Here is a 16,058-nt window from a genome sequence, read left to right as displayed (position 1 = left end):
ACGCCATGACGCATCCGCTCCTAGTGCTCGCTATTCTCCCGGAATGCTTGTTTGGCTTCGGGTCCCGGCTACTTCCCCCGGCCAATCCACTAAGTTTTTGTCCAACTACCACGGTCCCTACAGCGTACTGCAGCAAGCATCACCTGTGAACTATGTCATGGAGCCGCTCGCGCCGTCTTCTGATCGCCGTTACCGAGGGCGCGAAATAGTTCATGTAGCACGGCTTAAACCGTGTTACGACCCGCCGATGCTGTCTTTTCCCTAGGTCGCCAGGATGGCTTCTTTCTGTGCGGGGGTGATTGTACTGGAGATTATCGGTGCCGGCACGGTGAAGTGTGAAAGAGGAAGTCGACGAACTGGGAGTGCGCGCTCGATCGGTGTCCAGCTGAGACTGTGCCGTCTTCTTGTACTTCAGTCAGACGCCCTGTGGACTTGCAAGAATATCCCGTGAGAATATATATATATATATATATATATATATATATTGTTACGGGCCGCCTCCTTGCATTAAGGAAGGAGACGACGATCGCCGGGAAACGCTGCGCGTGTTCAGCCATCTTGGCCATCTCTGCCAAGAATCCCTGTACATAAACACTGTCCCTTTTTATCTATTTGACGCCCCGTCACACATTGGTGGGAGGTGCGGGGTATTCTCGCCAGACGACGGAGCTCCGAAGTGGTCGGCGCTGCAGTGCGACCACCATGGCACACCAACCGGAATCTGCTTCTGCGCCACGCACACCGATTGTTGTAGTCAAACCCCGAGACCCTGGAACGTTCAATGGCACCGATGGTATCGACGTTGAGGAATGGCTCACGCTATATGAACGGGTGAGCGACTCCAACCACCGGGACCTGACAGTCATGCTGGCCAAAGTGGTGTTTTAACTCAGTGGAACAGCGAAGTTATGGTATGACAATCACGAGGCCGACTTTGGGAGCTGGGATACATTCAAACAAAAGCTCCGTGACCTGTTCGGTAAGGCCACCAGTCGAAAAATCGCTGCGAAGCAACAGCTGTCAACTCGCGCCCAGACGTCCACGGAATCATATTTGTCTTACATACAGGATGTGCTGGCACTGTGCCGTAAAGCTGACAGTAACATGCCCGAGTCTGACAAGGTTGGCCACGTTCTGAAAGGGATAGCGGACGACGCATTCAATCTGCTAATGTGCAGAAATTGTGCTACCGTCGATGCCATGATCGAGGAGTGTCAGCGCTTCGAGCAGGCCAAGAGCCGCCGTATTGAACGACCATTTGCCCGGCTTCCCAACACCGCTGCAACGTCTTCGTATGAAGAGCGGCCGCCATCTAACCTTTCGCCGCCGTCGGCCGAATTGACGAAGATTGTCCGCCGTGAAATCGAGGCAATGGCTCCCGCTAGCCTCTTTACCAGCTCTAACGCCGGTGACTCGAGCACACCAGCGGTTTCACTCGTCCAAGCCATCGTGTGAAACGAACTCGCGAATCTCGGGGTTCACGCTGCTTGCGCCGTTGTCAGCACTACATCCGCTCCCGGGGCTCCGACATCGTTCCCTCGGTATCCACGGTTCGCTCCACGATCGCGAAACCCTGCTGATTGGCCAACTGAAGACGATCGGCCTATCTGCTTTCACTGCCGCCGTGTCGGGCACGTTGCTCGCTACTGTCACAACCGCTGGTCGTTCCCGCCACGTACTCCATCCTTTGGCCATGCTCGCCGCCTTGATCGCAGCCCTTTTGAGCCACTATCTGCGGCACACCCCTACAATCCTGACGCTGCCACTACATGGCCCAGCCGCTCGCCGTCACCTAGAGGTCACCAGTCGCGTTTGCAACCGTACCGCCCTCCGTCCTCCCGCTCCCCGCTACCTCGCCGCGCCCCGTGGCTCCTTCACTCCGGAAAACTAAACGATGCAGCGCCCGGAGGTAACTCTGCATCTACGACTCTGTCCCAAAACCCTCTAGTTACTCTGCCGACTCGACGCTGTGTGTTGGACGTTGACGTTGATGGCGTGACGATTTCTGCACTTGTCGACACCGGGGCTTATATTTCTGTCATGAGCTCTGGTCTTCGCCGTCGCCTAAAGAAGGTGGTCACACCTGCAGTTTCCCACGTTGTAAGAGTGGCCGATGGAGGAACTACCACCATCCTTGGCATGTGCACTGCCCGCGTCACAATCGCCAGTCACCCAACTACTGTTTTATTTGCCGTTCTTGAACAACGTCCGTACGACGTTATTCTTGGTCTGGACTTTCTCGCAACTCATTCTGCCCTATGTGCAACTGGCCTCTTGCAGCGCGAACTACCTCACGTAGCCGATGCCCCAACCATGCCTACGGCCCGTCTCTGCTCTCTCGACTATGTGCGCATGCCCCCGCAAGCCGCCATGTATATCGCCATGGTCTCGAGCCCTCCTGTCGCTGATGGCAATTACGTGCTAACACCGGTAACGGACGTTCTGCTCGCCAAGAACGTCGCCCTGCCTAACACCCTAGTGACTGTCACCGGCAATCGCATCGCCATTCCCATTTTAAACTTCAGCGCCTCTCCTCAACTAATTCCGGCAGGCATGTCACCCGCCGCCATCACTGCTGCCGAAGACTGCGAGATTTGTGCGTTGGATCCCACCAGTTCCTCCAGTTCGTCCTTCCTTTGCACCACAACCAGTTCGCCGTGCGATGTCTTTGTCGGAATGATCCCTGATGACCTTCCTTCTGATCAAGCTACTGACCTTCGCCGCCTCCTGGAGACTTACCACGACATTTTCGACTTCGACGATCGTTCTCTGAGCCAAACGTCTGTTGTCCAACATCGCATCGACACGGGGAACGCGAGCCCTATCCGTCGCCGTCCTTATCTTGTCTCCCTCGCCGAACGTCGTGTGATCCAAGGCGAAGTTGACAAAATGCTCGCAAAAGGCTTATCGAACCTTCTTCCAGTCCGTGGGCGCCCCTGTGGTGCTAGTAAAAAAGAAAGACCGCAGCTGGCGCTTTTATGTTGACTACCGACACTTGAACAACATCACACGCGAGGACGTCTACCCCCTGCCCGGAATCGATGACGCCTTGGACTGCCTCCACGGCGCCACGTACTTTTCCTCCATCGACCTACGCTCCGGATACTGGCAGATTACCGTTGATGCCATGGACCGTGAAAAGACTGCGTTCGTCACGCCAGATGGACTTTACCAATTCAAGGTTATGCCTTTTGGATTGTGTAATGCCCCCGCGACCTTCGAACGAATGATGGATTCTCTCCTTCGGGGCTATAAGTGGTCCACGTGTTTGTTATCTAGATGACGTGATTGTCTTTTCGCCTAGTTTTGAGGACCACCTAGCCCGCCTTTCGGCCATTCTTGACGTGTTTCGCCGCGCTGACCTACAACTCAACTCCTCCAAGTGTCGTTTCGCTCGGCGTCACATCACCGTTCTCGGTCACCTTGTTAGTGCCAGCGGTGTCCAACCTGACCCCGACAAGGTGCGTGCCGTCCGAGACTTTCCTGTTCCTCGCTCAGGTAGCGATGCACGGAGCTTTGTCGGCTTGTGTTCCTACTTCCGCCGCTTTGTCAGGAATTTTGACGACACTGCCCGGCCGCTTACTGACCTACTCAAGAAGGACATCTCTTTTTCCTGGGGTCGTGCACAAGCTGCCGCATTCACCACCCTTGTCAGTTTACTGACTTCACCGCCCATTTTGGCGCATTATGACCCGTCGGCCCCTACAGAAGTTCGCACCGACGCTAGTGGCCACGGCATAGGTGCAGTACTCGCCCTACGCCAGCCGCCTTCTCTCGTCGTCGGAGCGGAATTAATCGATAACTGAGCACGAATGCCTGGCTTTGGTCTGGGCTGTGACAAAATTCCACCCTTATTTGTACGGCCGAATGTTTTCCGTTGTCACGGACCACCATGCCCTTTGCTGGCTCTCGTCGCTGAAGGATCCTACAGGAAGGCTTGGCCGCTGGGCGTTACACGACTACAGGAGTACACCTTTGACGTGCTCTACAAATCTGGCCGGATGCACCAAGATGCTGACTGTTCATCCCGCTACCCTGTCGACCCTCCCGACACCGCCGAACGTGATACCGGTGACTTCGTCATGGCTATTGCAGATCTGGCCAACATACGCGCTGAACAGCAAAGTGATGACACGTTACGATCTATAATTGACCGCCTCCATTCTCGTCAGCCCGACCCATCGCTTCGTCTGTTTGAGATTCACGACGATATTCTTTACCGTCGTAGTACCACTCCCGACGGCCCAGAGCTTCTGCTTGTTCTCCCCAAGCATCTCACGTGCTACTGTTCTCCAAGAACTCCACGATGCTCCGACCGCTGGTCATCTTGGCGTATCCCGCACATACGATCGCGTGCGGCGCCGGTTTTTCTGGCCTGGTCTGTACCAATCTGTTCGACGCTACGTTGCTGCGTGTGACCTTTGTCAGCGACGTAAACGGCCCTCAGGGTTGCCTGCAGGCCTTCAGCATCCTATTCACATACCCCAGGAGCCATTCTACCGCGTCGGTCTCGACCTCCTCGGTCCATTTCCTTCGTCTGCTTCAGGGAACAAGTGGATCGCAGTTGCGACCGACTACGCTACGCGTTTTGCCATCACGCGAGCTTTGCCGACTATAGTCGGGTACAACTTAAGAAGACAGGAGAGGCCCCGCCCAGATTACCGAAGCGCAGCAGCCGATTGCCTCCGCGACTAAAGAAATAGTCCCGCTGACGCGACTCGCCCCAGCCTGAAGCGTGGGCTGCCATGTTCTCCGTCGGCGGGGACACCAGCCGTCCGGCTCATGACGCAAGTCTATAGTGCGCGCCTATTGTTGGAGGCTTGTATGCATCCGCCTTTGAGGGGGCAAATGCCGCTGCCTTCTAAAGTTGTACCCGACTATAGTTGCGCCACTGACGTCGCCGATTTCCTCCTTCATGACGTCATCCTTTGTCATGGTGCTCCTCGGCAACTGCTCACAGACCAAGGCCGCTACTTCTTGTCGAAAGTTGTCCATGACCTCCTTCGTTCCTGTTCTGTGGAGCACAAGCTCACTACTGCGTACCACCCGCAGACCAACGGGCTCACCGAAAGGCTGAACCGCACCTTAACCGATATGCTGTCGATGTACGTGTCTGACGATCATCGGCACTGGGACAACGCTTTGCCATACGTCACGTTCGCGTACAACTCCTCCCGTCACGACACCGCCGGTTTTTCGCCGTTTTACCTCCTGTATGTTCACCACCCTGCACTGCCTTTTGACACGCTCCTACCTGTTCTAAAATATACCACGGAGTACGCCCGCGATGCTGCCGCGCGAGCCCATCTGGCACATCAGATCGCTCATGAGCGACTATGCGACTCACAATTATGCCAAAAGGACCGTTACGACCGCAGCCACCGGCACCTATGCTTTTCTCCGGGATCTCTTGTCCTTCTCTGGACTCCTTCTCGTCGCGTCGGTCTCTCCGAAAAGCTTTTATCGCGTTACACCGGACCTTACAAGGTTTTACGGCAACTTAGTGACGTTAACTATGAAATCACCCCACTGAACAATTCTTCACCATCTACCCTGCCATCTTGTGACGTCGTACACGTATCCCGACTGAAGCCGTACTTTTCCGTCGCCTCCTCGTGTAACTAGTCTGCGCCGAGACGGCGCTCAGCCCGCCGGGGCGGTTAGATGTTACGGGCCGCCTCCTTGCATTAAGGAAGAAGACGACGATCGCCGGGAAACGCTGCGCGTGTTCAGCCATCATTTATTTTTATTCTTATACTTATGTATTTATAAATTAATTTATTTCAAATTTCTATCATAATACCACCCGGTTCGTGGCCTATCCCCCTCAGTGGGTTGTGCCAAGTATTGAGGCATCATCATCATCATCATCATCTTGGCCATCTCTGCCAACAATCCCTGTACATAAATACTGTCCCTTTTTTATCTATTTGACGCCCCGTCGCAATATATATATATATATATATATCTGCTAAGGCAATTAAACCAAAGCATGTCCGATGAACATCCCCAAGTTTCAATAATAGGTTCCTGTGGATGTCCGATGGATGTACTGAAAAGGCCCAAGTGCGGGGTTTTGCATGTCCCTGTAACGTCCGAATGTACGGTTCTGGCAGACATCGGCCGGACGTTCGACAGACTGCCAATTTTCTTGCGCATAAGCGTCCTATGGGCATCCGTAGTAAATCCTGTGGATTTCTGTGGATCTCCGACGGACATACATATGTCCAAAACTGACTGACCAGTGGATGTCCACCGGAGTTTCGTTGCTCATTGGGGCAGGCCATCCGCGTGGCGCAAAGTGAACAAAAATTGAATTTCTCGCAGTAAAATCCGCCAGAAAAATGGTAAAGTACGACTTAACCACAACCTACAGACACGGTGGCGTCGGATTGTAATTTGAATGTACGAGAAAACATAATTCTGTTACGAGGAAACTCATCCAGCATTTCTACCATACCAACAGCGGCGTGCTCGGATAGGTTAGTTGCGAAATTCATATCCAGATGGCGCTCGCAGCCTCGGCAGGTCTGGGGTGATGGTCCCTATTTTGACTTTCGGCAATGCGGTCCTGTGCATGAGATCAGAGGTTCGAGCAAGGTTGGAAGTTAAGCAGCGAGGGGTAGGTAGACTGGCTCTGGGAGCACACGGAAATAGACAAAATCAGGGGGTACAGGGTGACATGGGATGGACGTCATTCGAGGGCAGGGAAGCCAGCAGCAAGATAGAATTTGAGGAGCGATTGAGAGAAATGGCAGAAAAGCGGTGGGCAAGGAGAGTTTTCAGTTATTTGTACATGAGGAATGTTAATACAAAATGGAGGAAGCTGACCAGAAAACTGTCAATCAAATATTTGGACTGCAGGAGGGGTGCAAACCAGGAAACAGCGGTTAAGAAAAAGGTTAAGGAAATAGAGAGGGGTCTGTGGAAAGCAGAGATGCAGACAAAATCAGCACTGGGAACATACAGAACTTTCGAACAAGAAATTGCCAAAGAGAATATCTACGATAATTCCAGGGGAAGCTCTTTTTTTGTTTGAAGCCAGGACGGGAGTATTGTGGACTAAGATGTACCGAGTCAAGTACCAAGGTATAGACACGTTGTGCTGTGCGTGTGGAGAAGAAGAGGAAACGGCTGAACACCTCATACCTTTCTGTAAAGGGCTTAACCCTACAGTGCAAGGCAACGAGGCTGATTTTTTCAAAGCATTGGGGTTTAGGGACAGTGAAGGCAAAATAGACTTTAAGCGCGTAGAAATAACCAAACAGAGGTTATCTGATTGCTGGATAAAATCAAGGCAGGGGTGAAATTTCACCCACCACAAAGTACAAAATATGTTAATAGTCATGGCTAGGTGGCGTATGCCACCGCCCGGTTTAAAGGGTTCAGCCTCATCCATCCATCCATCCATCCATCCGGTCTGTAAATAGACAACCTGTAATAGGCAACCAGGAGTCATCAGAGAGAGAAATAGAGACCGTGAATTGGATGCAAAGAATGGAAACAAAAAGGACAATGGAGATTTACAATAATGAGAAGAAACTAGAAGGGAAAATCTGTACGATAACACAAAGGGCAGTGCCTTGCTATTTAATTGAGGCTCGAGCCGGTTGCCTAAGGACCAAAACATACCGGAACAAATATTCGGACCTAGATGAGGCATGTGTATGCTGCAGTAAACATCCAGAGACCACTCAGCACATCCTAATGGAATGCGACGGGATCCACCCAGCGAGAACCGTTGGTAACGTGCAACTCCCAGAAGCGCTTCGGTTTAAAGTGGAAGGAAACATCAACAGAGCAGCCGTAGAGATAAGCAAGAGACGATTAGTGTACTGGTGGAGAAAAAAAATGTCACAGTTTCGCCCTAAGGGCGAAGCAATGAATGCGATAGCAACACAGCAATGTCATACGAAGTAAGGTGAGCGGCTTTGGTAGCAATATGAATTGTAGTAAACATGAGCTGATTAAGTAAGCAGGTGTGCTGCGGCGTAAGTAGACCGACATGAAGAGAGACTCGATGACCACGAGAAGGCGCGTGTGAAACGGTGGTGTTGATGAGAAGCGCTTCCCGTGGGCAGCGCGCGTGCGAAGGGGCACACCTGTAGCGCTGCACTGCCGATTCGGGCAGCATTGCGTGTGTAGCGTGCGTTGGAAAATGTGGCCCGACTATTACGAACTGAATGAACAAGCGTGGTGTGAGCGCGCACAAACACGAAGAGATCACACTGAATGACAGCAGACAACGACTGTCAAAACGCTGGCAGCAAGCATACGCCGCAGCGGGCGAAGGTACGTGCGGTCTATCGCTTCAACGGAAACTGAATGCGCCGGCGCTTAAAGGTCAGAGCCGCGTGGAGATAAGAGACGGTGCGAGCGAGCGACGAGCGCGGTTGTTGGCAGAGAAGTGCGCCCCCCCCCCCCCTTGCTCCCTCCGGCGCTGGCTTCCTGCTTCCTTGCTTGCACGTGGGAGATTGAGCGCGTTCGCTCTCCGTGATAGCGCGCGTCCCCGCACGCTTCCTCTCGGGCATACGGCGCGCGGCGAAGATTTTATCTATAGAGAACCTCACGGCGACGGCGACGACGACGGCGACGCCGACGGCAGAAATCCGGTTCAAGTGTACATATAATTGCTATCGCAATAAAAGCAGGGAAAAGATGGATACGACCTGATCTCTTAAAATCATAGGTAGCGGTACAAAGTCAATTTTTGAAAAAGAATAATGAGAGGTACAAAAATGCTAGATAAGGATCGTGTAAGTATACCTGATTAAATGAAGCAGGCTAGGTGACTATTTGTCGCCGCCCGTTTCAAAGGGGATGCCAATAAATCATCATCATCATCGGTCAAATTGGCACTTCGCCTGCCAATGAGTTGTGGACGCGCACGCGTCGGGGCAATAGCAAACAGGTAATCGAGAAATCTGCGGAATACAATCAACCTCTCTATATGGCTTTCATAGAATATGAAAAGGCATTTGATTCAGTTGAGATACCACCAGTCATAGAGGCATTGCGTAATCAAGGAGTACAAGAGGCATACGTGAATATCTTAGCAAACATCTACAAGGATTCCACAGCTACCTTGGTTCTCCACAAGAAAAGTAGAAAGTTACCTATCAAGAAAGGGGTCAGGCAAGGAGACACAATCTCTCCAATGCTATTCACTGCATGCCTAGAAGAAGTATTCAAGCTCTTAGACTGGGAAAGCTTAGGAGTGAGGATCAACGGTGAATATCTCAGCAACCTCCGATTTGCTGATGACATTGTCCTATTCAGCAACAATGGAGACGAATTATAGCAAATGATTGAGGACCTTAACTGAGAAAGTGTAAGAGTGGGGTTGAAGATTAATATGCAGAAGACAAAGATAATGTTCAATAGCCTGGCAAGGGAACAAGAATTCAGGATCACCAGTCAGCCTCTAGAGTCTGTAAACGAGTACGTTTATCTAGGTCAATTACTCACAGGGGACCCTGATCACGAGAAAGAAATTTACAGAAGAATAAAATTGGGTTGGAGTGCATACGGCAGGCATTGCCAAATCCTAACTGGGAGCTTACCACTGTCGTTGAAAAGTATACAATCATTGCATTCTACCGGTGCTAACATATGGGGCAGAAACTTGGAGGTTAACAAAAAAGCTCGAGAACAAGTTGTGGACCGCACAAAGAGTGATGGAACGAAAAATCTTAGGACTAACATTAAGAGACAGGAAGAGAGCGGTGTGGATCAGAGAACAAACGGGGATAGCCGATATTCTAGTTGACATTAAGCGGAAGAAATGGAGCTGGGCAGGCCATGTAATGCGTAGGATGGATCACCGGTGGACCATTAGGGTTACAGAATGGATACCAAGAGAAGGGAAGCGCAGTCGAGGTCGGCAGAAAACCAGATGGGATGATGAAGTTAGGAAATTTGCAGGCGCAAGTTGGAATACGCTAGCGCAAGACAGGGGTAATTGGAGATCGCAGGGAGAGGCCTTCGTCCTGCAGTGGACATGAAATAGGCTGATGATGATGATGATGAATAAAATAATAAAAAAAGGTGTTAGGGCCTTCACATTTTAATATAAGACGACTTATACTGCCCCTGGAAAAACGCCTTCCCAGCAATGCACTTCTGTTTAAAAGTGAAGCCGACTTGAAGGGGATCGGTGTAAGCTTGGTTATGTAAGCTGGCTTTCCTACGTTCTGTGTTGCAGTGAAGCCTACTGAAAGAAAAATGCGATGTGAACGGGGCCCGATAACGCTATCGCATTCCACTTAAGCGTCCGAAGCATAAGCGTCCTCCATTTTTTTTACTTGGGGACTAGTAGGCACGCCGAACAGCACAAAGCCACTTCTCCCGAAGAGTGCTGTTGGAAAGAAACCTGTGATAACAGACACCCTTCGTCTTCGCTGCATCCACCCATCGCTTCACCGCCTACAATGCCTGCAAACAGAAGAATGTTTGCAGCGCCGAGCGTCTGTCAAAACGATGATCGTCGGCCACCTTCCCGATGAAGGAACGCGCTTCGTTGTCTGCTAGGCGAGACGCCGCTGTAGGTTTGCACCTTACAAGAACAGGGTGGCCAGTAAAAAGTTTTAAATTCGTGGGCATGTGAGCGGGCCGACAGTCCGGCGATGAACAACGTTTATTGCTGGGGTAAAGGCAATTATATAGGCAGAACAGATGTGACGTAACAGGTGACGCGTGCATCATACTTGATGCTTAGCAGGGTTACGTCATGCTTACATGGCTTTGCTACATATTCTGTTTTCTAGATTTTTAAATATTTAACGTCTCTCAGCCTGCGGGTATCGGCAGGGCTCGCGTCGTTGCCGTGTGCTTCGGCGTAGCGCTTGCGCAGGTTATGCGGAGTCTTCTGGAACCGGCTGAAGGGCTGCGCTGGCATCCTGGGAGTCTGTAGCCCTGATGTGCTCTCTTGTGCGACGAACTTCCTGACCGTCTCCCGTTGGCAAAACAGCAGAGCGAGGTTCGTCAGCTGACCTCAAGAAGACAGCTGGGGCGCGATCTTGTACGCGTTCCAAAATGGAACGGAGGCGGTCCGTTCCATCGAGCCGCACACGATTGGTCAATTTGATCGTCACAGTTCAAATTGACCAATCGTGTGCGGCTGGATGGAACGGACCGCCTCCGTTCCATTTTGGAACGCGTACAAGATCGCGCCCCTGGTGACCAAGTCCGTGTGACGGTGTTGGATGTAGCGGTGTTGTATGTAGTGACCTCTTGGCCACGCGAGATAGGCGGCAGGTTTCTGCTGCCACAGCTGTAGTAAATTCTCTGCTTGTGACTACGTCCTGAAGTCGTCCATGGACTATGTTGCTGGGTACTGTCTGGGGTTCCAGGTGGATTCTTGGTACCGGGCAGCAGGGTCAGGGTCTGGCGTTCCATGAGACTCTGCACAGGTGACCCGAGGCGTGGCCCCGGGGGGGGGGGGGGGGGGGGGGGACTGCACCGCCGACCAATACAACCACCGGCGCCGGGAATCATTTTGGTTTTTGTTTACAATGTCTTTTTCGCGCTCGAAAAGACATTCCGGCACGAACATCGCGAACTTGGGCTGGATTTCGTGGCAATGCCCTCGCACCTGGAGTCACATAACGTAAGGAGCCCCATCCGAGCACAAACTTTCAAGGGCTTCTCGATAGCGAGCGGGCGCGTTGCAGCATCTCGCAGCGGCCGCGGAATCTACGGAGCGCATGGATTTAAATTCCAAAACATTATGGGTAAAAAGTTCTCATAAACTTTTGACGCGAAAGGTGCACTGACATTTCCAAAGGCGTGCTTTAGATTTTCAATTCTGGAACTTCATGGGTTTAATGTTCTTATAAACTTGGGCCAACATGTGCGCACTGGAGCCCTCGGGTCCAAGCCGTTCCAGAAATGGAAGCACGTACTCGCAATCTTCCACACACACGACAATACTAAATATCACCGTGACTGTCAGCTGGCAGCTAATAATTTTCTCCAAACATATTCAGGAAGCGCGCCCAATGTAATCGATTAGCTGGACCAGGGCAGGCAAAGTAAAATAAGAGAAAACAGAGTAATGTTAACGGCCTATTATTGAGACAGTTCTTTTTCTGCGGGCGACAAGGTCTGGCTCTCCGTGGCCATAGGGACAGTGGTCCTATAGATTTAAGCAAATCACCCCTGAAAATATCGGTTTTTTTTAGAGCGCTTCTTCACATGCGAGCTGATTGTGGAGATACATATCTGAAGAACCATTTGGATGTTGCCCCAGTATAACTTCGCATTTAGGCCCAGATGTACAAAACCAAATTATAGAAATTTGTGGCGATATTATTAAAGAAAACCTAGATGTAAAAGTAAACGCTGCAGGCTGCTTCTCCGTATACTTGCTGACGAAACGACGGATATTGCTGGAATCGAACAGCTTACTGTTTGTGCAAGGTACCTAAACAAGGACGCCAACGACATCGAAGGAGTGTTTTTAGGTTTTAGCACCAGAATAGACGCCCTCTCTCATTACGACTGCAGGTTCTGTGCTGCAGATTCTAGTCACCCTTCCAGTGACCACTGTCAGCGCAGAGAGAATATTTTTTAACATGAGATTACTAAAAAAACTACTTGCACTCTACAATGTCTGAGAAACGCATGGTTAGGCTGGCGCTTCTATACGCCCACAGAGACGTCTGCAACTTCCCCGCCGAGTGAAGTTTGTCCTTTAGATAGCGAAGTAGCAAAAATCAATGCAAGTAAAAAGCTCTGTTCCTTCTCGGTCCATAAAACTCGTAATTATGAAAACGTACGTATACTGTTCATTAGCTTTTAAAACTGCAGAAATTTTCTCGATTTACCCTAACAGTTAGCATCATGATCAAAATTATCATGTGAATACGAAAATTACGAGAACATCAATAACTAATTTTGACCAACCTTGCTCATTGAAAGCCTGGCCCACGCGGCGTTTCCCAACAAACACACTTGGATATTGGGTAGTTAAACTTGGTGCATCATCTGTAGCTTAATTTCGTTTGGCCTTTTCTTTCCTTTTTAGCTACCTGCTTTTACTTCTTGTTTGAATAGAAGCAATACCCTTCTTTAATTTTGGGTGCAGAATATTTGTTGCTACTCTGCAGGCAGTTAAAAACACATTTTCGTACTGATTTTTGCATTATTCCTCTATTATTCTACCTATATGGTGCTGTCGTGAGCGCCGCATGGCCCAAGTACATATCACGATTTCTGCGATTATAGTTTTGTTCTTGCCTGGATAGTCTCTCTTTCTATGCGTAAAGTTTACTATCTGTGACTGCGCAACATTTTATTTGTCTTCTTTGACGCATTATATACTGTGACATATTTCCTTAAGTACGTAGATTTATCGGACACTTATACGGATATTTAAATATCTTGTTGTGAGGTTTTGTTTATACAAGCAGTGAACTTTGTTTCCAATGACACTTTTCTGCCCTTTATCAATTGTATCTTTGTATATTCCATTCTATCTTTGCATTTCGAATGTATATTTTGCAGAAGTCCTGCTTTTAATATGTACTCACTGTTGCAACTATAATATCGGTATACAGTGGAATCTCGATACGTCACGGCTAATACGAATTTCCGGATGAAACGAATTTTTCTGCGGTCCCGGCCGAGCCGCATAATTTTGCAACGTGCTAGAGAACAGTTGTTACGAATCGATTTTAGACCGGCGTCGGTTGATACGAATAAACGCCGCCCCACCGACGGCCGCGAAAGAGAACAGCGCGCAGTCACGCGCGTTTTCCCTTTCTCTTTTGGTGCGGAGGCGCGGCGCCGGACAGCGCGGAAGCCGCGACTGGGCGCGAGGAGTTGGCGCTTTTGTGCTTTTCTTATTGTCTCTTCGCTCGCTGCGGCGGCCGCGCTTCCCCACGCACGGCCGCCGCAGTACGGTAGCCGCAGCAAGCGAAGGTTCGTGCGTTCTATCGCTTCAACGGAACCTGAGCGGCGTAAGCACAGCGCATACAAAGGTCAAAGCCGTGTGGAGATCGCTTTCAAGATACGGTGCGCGCGACAACACCGACAGCCGGCACAGGCGCAAAGTACAAGAACGCATTTGTTGGCAGAGCAGGAGCCCCCCCCCCCCCCCCCCCTCCTTCCCTCCCGGGCTACCTTCCCGCTTTGCTCCTTTCATGTGGGGAGATTGCGTCGCCAGTTACCCTTACGCTCGGTTGCAAGCATTTGGCGCCGCAGCACAGCGTCGCCCCCCCCCCCCTCCCTTACCCCCACGGCCTTTCGCGCAACGGAAGTCGCGTTTGCTCTCTGCTGTGCGTTCGCTGTCCTTGAAGGCGCGCGTCCCCCGCGCGCTTTCACTCGCACATACGGCGCGCGGTGACGACTTTATCGCCCTTGGACTCGTGCTCAACGTCTCATGCTCCTCCTCCGCATCGCCCTCATTGATCTCCTCTCCCATCGGTGGGCACACATCGTGCTCGCTACCGCCCTTGTCGGCATTTTCCCGCGGCAGCCGCAATTTCGTCTCACGTGGCTGCACTGTAAGCGGCATGCGTATACTACATGGAGTTCTATGGGAGGGGAAACGAGAGTCGGAAAAGGCCGCGTTGTAGCCAGTTCTGCACTATAAACAGTTACAAGTGGTCTATACTGTAAATGCTTTTTACGTGCGTGTGCCTGAGTGAGTTCACCTCTCGACTCTTTAATTTAGCTAGCTTTAATTGCGCTTCGATGATACGAATTTTTTCGTGACCCCGTGAGATTCGTATCATCGAGATTCCACTGTAATTACAATACACGACCGGTAACAGCTGCTCCTGCGCAATCTATTGCAACGAAGGTCCGCGTCATTGAGGTTTTTCCCTGTCCATTGCATATGCAAAAAAAAAAAAAAATCAAACAAGGTTCTTGAATGACAAAGATTCATCAAAATATTTGTCAACTTGTTCATTTCATGGCCTTTACATTTTTCATATCAGCTGTGTTCACTGCTTTGCTGTTTCGAACTGATCTTCGAATTAACAGCAGAATTCTTACTTGGATCGCATTTTTTAAAGCAATCGCTCACAGTACGTTGTTGCCAATAATTCCACTTTACCGTCATCTCCTGTTACCTCTGCCGTGCCCCAAGGCTCTGTATTGGGGCCTTTACTTTTCCTCATCTATATTAATGACTTACCCGACTGTATAAGCTCCTCAGTTCGCCTCTTCGCAGATGACTGTGTTGCTTACCGCAAAATTTCAAGTAACCTAGACGTTAGTTCACTGCAAAACGATATCTCTAATATTGGTCATTGGTGCAGAACTTGGCACATGGAACACTAACAAATGCAAAGTTTTACGTGGTTCACGCACTAACGGGAGCCCTCTGCTACCTATAGACGTTTTCACGAGGGCGCTTCCGACGGTCTGGCGTGGAGAGTATGTGTCAGTGTTGCCTGTTCGGTCTGGACTGTGAGCTTGCCTTGCGCTTGCATTGCGGAGTGGTAGCTTTCCTTCGATGTTTCCGTTTATTTTTGTCACGAATTACTTACGCTCGTAAATAATGGCATATATACTCATCAAAAGTCTACAGGCCAGCACTGTGCAGTTTATGGGTGCACAAACAACCATCGGAAAATAACGATTTTGGGGACTAAGTGTGTCCACAACACAGCACTCCGCGAGACCACTGCCGATGTGATATGTTCACGTTTCGCCGGTTTCCTGCATCACCTGAGGACTTGGCATTTCAGTCTAATGTGAACCAATGCACACATCAGTAAAATAACGCATTTTGGTAAACCTTTTTCGGCACATTTCCCAATAGGTTGCGAGAATTGTTAGCTCTTCGGAGCAATATTTTCTCGTATGTAGTGGCAGAGGCTACATTTGTTATTCTTTCAAACACGACTTCATTCCACTGCCTAATACGGGGGCCACACGGCGCACTTTTGATCGTGATCGAGGCCGATCTGGGTCGAACTTCTTGGTCGCGATTGGCTTTTTTGCTCAATCTGCGGAAGGGAGCCAATCGCGTTCGAACATTCTGATCCAGATCGGTCTCGATCGCTACCAAAATGGCCGTGTGACACCGGTATAACACAAATTGA

Source organism: Dermacentor silvarum, chromosome 2 (assembly GCF_013339745.2).
Source record: "Dermacentor silvarum isolate Dsil-2018 chromosome 2, BIME_Dsil_1.4, whole genome shotgun sequence".
Lineage (NCBI taxonomy): Eukaryota > Metazoa > Arthropoda > Arachnida > Ixodida > Ixodidae > Dermacentor > Dermacentor silvarum.
The sequence above is the reverse complement of the archived record's forward strand: the minus strand, read 5'-3'. Positions refer to the sequence as shown.